Source organism: Polistes fuscatus, unplaced genomic scaffold (assembly GCF_010416935.1).
Source record: "Polistes fuscatus isolate 324 unplaced genomic scaffold, CU_Pfus_HIC Scaffold21, whole genome shotgun sequence".
Lineage (NCBI taxonomy): Eukaryota > Metazoa > Arthropoda > Insecta > Hymenoptera > Vespidae > Polistes > Polistes fuscatus.
In genome coordinates this window covers 673,480-679,915 of record NW_025113098.1, presented here as the reverse complement: position 1 = coordinate 679,915, position 6,436 = coordinate 673,480, and positions in this window count along the sequence as shown.

The following is a 6,436-nucleotide window of genomic DNA, read 5'->3' as shown; positions in this document are numbered from 1 at the left end:
ATAAGACACATAAATATGTTTAAAACGTACTGTACCGACGACTGTAAGTGTAAAACTTTTTCTAGGATTAAAAAAGGACGACGAGAGAGAGAGAGAGAGAGAAAGAGAGAAAGAGAGAGCGCGAGAGAGAGAGATAACGATAAGGAAAGAATTACACAGTAAAATACGTTAAGGCATTTTTTTTAAGCGTTCGTCATCGAATATACCTCATATATACGATAATAAATGATAATCTTCGTGCGAGAATATTTTAGAATGAATTTTTAATGAAGGAGGAAGGGAGAGGGAAGAGCAGGGGGAACGACCATTGCTTTTTTTTTTCTTTTTCTTTTTCTTTTATCGTTGTCAACGTTTAATAATATTACACGCATTGTCCATTTAAACTAAATATTATCTTTTATAATTTAATAAAGAAATAAATATCATTTTCGTGAACACTAATTAATTACGTGGGTTTAGTATGATTTATGGTCGCATGAAAGTTGAAAGAAAATAATACGATTTTGAAGCAACGTAATGATGAGAAATCTTATGCCTTATCTACAAACACGTTGAACGTGCATCGTTAAAAAATGTATTTTGTATATTGCAAGGCCCAAATTTTCATTCTTCGTAATATTAGTATAATAATGAACGCACTTCCTACATGTGTACTTATAATTAACAATAGATTTATTATTTGATATAATTTGTTATAATTATTTCTCATTTTTAGTATACATTTTTATCTAACAATCTATTTTTAAGATTTTTTATTTCAATAAATGAATAAATTCATAAAATGCAATGTTTTATTTAAATATATATACATATATTATATATTTTTTTCCAACAGAAAGTCATTCTAACTTTATTCTATAAAAATATACAGGTATATGTCAATTTTCGATAGATATAGTAGATAGATATTAACTTAATTCTATATATATATACATGTATATTATTACCATTTAAATATTTAATCATAAATTGTTAAAAATGATAAGTAAAATCTTTGTTTAATTATAAATAAAAAATAAATATAATTCCGAGAGTGTGATTTCAATGACCGCAGAAAACAAGATGGCCGTCACCAAGATCGAAATAAAATGGCGTTCAACGTGTTGATGAAACGAATAAGAAAATTGGAAATAAAAAAAAGTAAAAAGAGAAGAAAAGACATCTAGAAAATATTTTGTTTTTTTTTTTATTTATAAAAACAATTATACCAATAATTTAATAACGTAATATATTCGTTTCTACCAATAACACTATCTCCCTTCCCAATCGTGCGGCTGTGAGTTTAATAATACTTCTGGATAATTTAGGGGGAAACGCGATTTAAAAAAAGGGTTAGAGGGAGTCTGAAAGAAGAAGGGTCGAATATGAAAAGTGTTGAAGAGGAGAACAGAAAAGATAAAAAACAAAATAAATAAGGAATCGCCAATTGACGAAAGCGCGCGCGAAATTTTCGTCTAATTAATTTCTAAGTAAATTAAGTGTCACGAAAAAAGTCATGAAAGTAAAAGAATAAGGATTAACACAAATATAGGGAAAAAAAAAGGTTAATAAATATCAATGAATATTACACACACACAATATAACACACGTAAATACATAAAAATAAAAAAAACAATCCATAGAAAATGAATGAAAGAAAGAAAGAAAGAAAGAGAAATGAAATCTCTGGTGGAAACCTCGTAATAATTGTTAGAAGAAGAAGAAGAAAAAAAAAATAAAACAAGTGTCTCTCCCTAGTTCGCGATTAGATATTTCTCTTTAAATAAGTCAGCCTCTAAGTCATTCGGGACCCGAAAGAAGAAATCTTTTTCAATTAAGTGCTAGTTAGTTTTAAATCGTATTAAAAAAAAATTCGTAGTCGATATCGGAGCTATATAAGGTGAAACGAAGAAGAAGAATAAGGGATGTTTAAAAAATGCGTAATAAGAAAATGCATAAACGAAAAAATAAATAATACACAATAGGAAAAAAATTAACAACAACAACAACAACAACAACAATAATAATAAATGTCGCGTTTGTGTATTACGTGGAAATAAGAAATAGAGGAGGAGTAGAGGAGTGGGGAGGGGTGGGAATAGGAGATCAAGAATATAAGCCCCATATAAAAACGAGCCTTAAATCCAGAATTAAACAATTTTTGCGTAGTAAGTAAAATAATGGTTATTTAAAGATGAATAAGAGGAAAAAGAAGAAAAATAATAATAAAATAAAATAAAACACTAGCTAGAGAGTTAACGTCCAGGTGCGGAACAAGCGAAAAACCTTTTACATAGGATTGTTATTGTGAATAAAATACGCAATTAATTAAGGAATTATAAAGATAATGTTTAATTAGCAACTTAAATGATGATCATAATATTAATTGATCTTTCAGACTGCAGTACGTAAAATGTACATTTGACGAATATAAGAAAAATAAAAATAAACGAATGCGCAAGCCCGATATTATTAAAATAAAATAAAATAAAAGAATTCCTCGATAAATATACGTAGGTGGTTATCTGTTGCATTTTTTAAAAATAAGGGGTAAACAAAAGTAAAGATAAATATTTTTCTCTAATTAAACATGACTATTAATATTCGTTATTTGATTTATATTAACTTGACGTGTTGAGGTTGCGTTGAATCTTCATCTTCTTCGTCATAGTTTTTTTTTTTACTTTTTATTTCTTATATAAAATAGATCATCGTGAAAAGGAAAAGAAAAGAAGAAAAAACAAACAAACAAACGAACAGAAAATGTATTACAAATATCATTATTTGATATACGTTGCTTCTTTTTCACCTCCCAACTCGAATAATATCGAATAATTTGATTAAGAAACTTTCCCAAAAAGAAAAATAAGAAGAGAAACAAGAAAAAGAGAACAAAATCATATTTTTTTGTTCTTTTAGGTTATGTTTTTCTTTTTATATTAACTTTTGTCATATTACGTTAGAATTTTATTGATTTTATAAACGATGCATACATGCGTGTACACATAGGATACATAAAATAATATACTACACACATATATATAATGTGTACACACAAACACACACACATACACATACAAACAAGACGCATATATACAAGAAAAAACAACACAGTTTATTGCGTCTTTTGGATTCCTATTATAAAATAGGAAAAGGAGAAGGTGTATATTGCATAAAAAATATTTTTTTTTTTCTTTTTTCTTTTTTTTTTTTTTTTTCAAATAACATTTTTAAGTGGATTACAAACAAACTTCTACATTCTCTCATCCGCGTAATTCCGTTTTGATCTGAATATATTGTTGAGGAGAGACACGCACGAGAGTGTAATTGTATAATCGATCATCGATACATATATAAAAAAAAAAAAAAAGAAAGATAAGGTTCTTTAAATATTGTTGTAGTGTTACTACTATGTACTACTATGTACTATTATTACTATATATTTACGTATTAAAATTAACTATAATTACTGATTATATATGAAAAGAAAAAGAAAAAAAAAACACCTATGATTTACAAATATCTCATAACGAACAAAATAAATATGAGAGAATTTCTCTCTCTCTCTCTCTCTCTCTCTCTTTCTCTCTCTCTTTCTTTCTCTCTTACTCTTTTTCTCTCTTTTACTCTTTCTCTGTGCATGTGTGTGTTTGTAGAATGTGAGAGAGAGAGAGAGAGATAAAAATAAGGTGTAAACCCTTAAAAGGTTTTTTTTCTTTTTTTAAGTAAAAAGTTCGCTTAATTACTAATTAGATAATCGATTAACATAATTTCTCATTAATTTTTTTTTAATCACTTATTATATATATATATCAAAACTATATTTTATCGTATTTTAGCTACACAGTTACTCGTATTAAGCGTACATTACATTAATAATAATAATAATAATAATAATAATAATAATAACATTAATGTTAATATTAATATTAATAATAATGATAATGATAATAATAACAATAATAACAACATGATAAATTTAATATCCACACATATAGCATTTTATCGAGGCTACTTGTAATAAATCTATAAAATAGCACACATTTTTTTTTTTTTTTAATAATTAAAAACAAGAATAAGAATAAAGAAAAATTGCAGCCTAAGTTTGAAAAAAAAAAAAAAAAACGTAAGAAAATAGAGAGAATAGATTTTCGACGCACTCGATTAATGTTTTGTTTTTTTTTTTTTTTTTTTTTTTTCTTTTTATTTTTACATATGGTTTTTATTTCTTTTTTTTTTTTTTCAAGAGCAAAATATTAACATCGGGGGCCAGAAAGGAAGTGGCGGAGATGATGTGCAAGATGATGTGTAGAAAAGAAAAGAAAAATGTGATTATTTAATTTCACACTTTTTATTATCTCATGTATACACACACATACGTACACACACACACATACACATACAACAGATAATTAAGTAATGCACCAGTTTATAACACAACTATTAGAATTTTTCACGAAGACACGACTGATTAGGTGAACGTCTCGTCATAAGTTATTATCCAAGTTTTATTCTCGTTATAAACGATAAAAAGTTCTTAAACATTTAAATAAATACATTAAATATATATACCTTTTTTTTTTTTCTTTTTTTTTCTAGTGTTAATGAATTTTACTTTCTTTATTATCTACGCTCAAAAAACAAACAAAACACGTAAATTATTTGTGGGATTAATTATGGGGAAAATCAATTCAAGGTAATTAAACATTTATTGAAAATAAAAAAAAAAATTAAGATAAAAAAAAAACACCATAAAAAGAAAAGTAATTCTTACTTATCCAAATATTGTCTTACCATTTTCAAGTTGGATATATATTTTCTATTAATTTTTGTTGTCTTTTTTTTATGGGGAGGGGGGGAAGGTGTAGGTGGTGGGTTCGTTTATTACTCTTCGTAAGCAATTTTTTCTTTTTTTTTTTCTCAAGGAAATCATCGTTTTAGGGCTTAAAAAGGATTAACGAGAAAAAAAAACGTGATATGATATATCGTTTATATAAAAAAATATATATCAACTAATTACTTTTCAATTAATCACAAATACGAAATGAATAATATATATTGAATATCTGTGTACAAATGTAATATACATATAAAAAAAATTAATTAATTTCCCAATGACATTTTTCGATCCGGAAAATTGGGTAAGAAGTAAATGAGACTTTACTTTTAATTCTCGTTTGTAATTGATCTTACAATTAACACACTGTATATATGAGCCGTTTATTTTGAAAGTGGCCTAACACTTTATTTATACTTAAATTAAGATATTTATCATTGATTAATGTCCGAAAGCAATGATTAAGGTAATTTTAATTAATTAGTATTTAATAAGTTAACCTCACTTTTGTGGACAATTGCATTAATTGAATAATCAGTTATGTTTAATTAATGCAGTTAAACAAAATTTGTGCAATATACATGTAATCTTTGTATACATGTGCCTGTGTATTGAGTGATCAGCTGTTTGCTAAATAAAATAAGATGTAGGCTTAATAGTGGTGATAAAAAGAAGGCTTGGTCGAAGATCGCGGAAGAATGCGTGAAAACATACAATAATACAGTTCATAATGTAACAGGATTTTCGCCTATTTATTTGATGAGCGGTGAGTCTACGGATTTACTTCCTCCTGAATTAAAAGACGCAAACAAAAATTCGAATAATTTAGAACACGATTGCTATATCTTGGATATAGCAATGGAAAAGAAAATACATAATGCGTCTGGCTACCTGGAACATCAAGTCATTTAAAATGGAAGTGAAAAGTGAGATGAAAGTTTTCAAGAAACCCTAAAAGAACTGAAGGATAATAACATCGATATTTGCGCCTTACAAGAAACCAAAAAGAAAGGCAAAGGACAAATACAGTACGACGACTACTTAGTGATCTATAGTGGAGTAGAAAAACAAATCAGAGCAAAGGAAGGGGTAGCCATTGCAGTGTCTAAGAAGTACAAAAACAATATACAAGAATGTAGCTACGTATCTTCACTCCGCCTGCATGATCGTTGGGCGGATCGAGATCAGCGATCATGTTGCCGGTCCTAAGCCCGGGAAAAGGAGGAAGGTTGTTGGATCAGGTTCTTCATTCCGCCTGCATGATCGCTGGGCGGATCGAGATCAGCGATCATGTTGCCAGTCCTAAGCCCGGGAAAAGGAGGAAGGTTGTTGGATCAGGCTAGCTCCCTACCCAACGTAAAAAAAGGAAATTTGCTCAAAAGGACAAAATTATGCCTCGGATAAGGACGGATATACAGATGACGACACATGCAAGGAAAAGGACAACGAAGTGGAAGAAAGAACATATAATGCGTCTGGCTACCTGGAACATCAAATCATTTAATAATAAAGATCAAGAAACCCTGAAAGAACTGAAAGATAATAACATCGATATATGCGCCTTACAAGAAACCAAAAAGAAAGGCAAAGGACAAATACAGTACGACGACTACTTAGTGA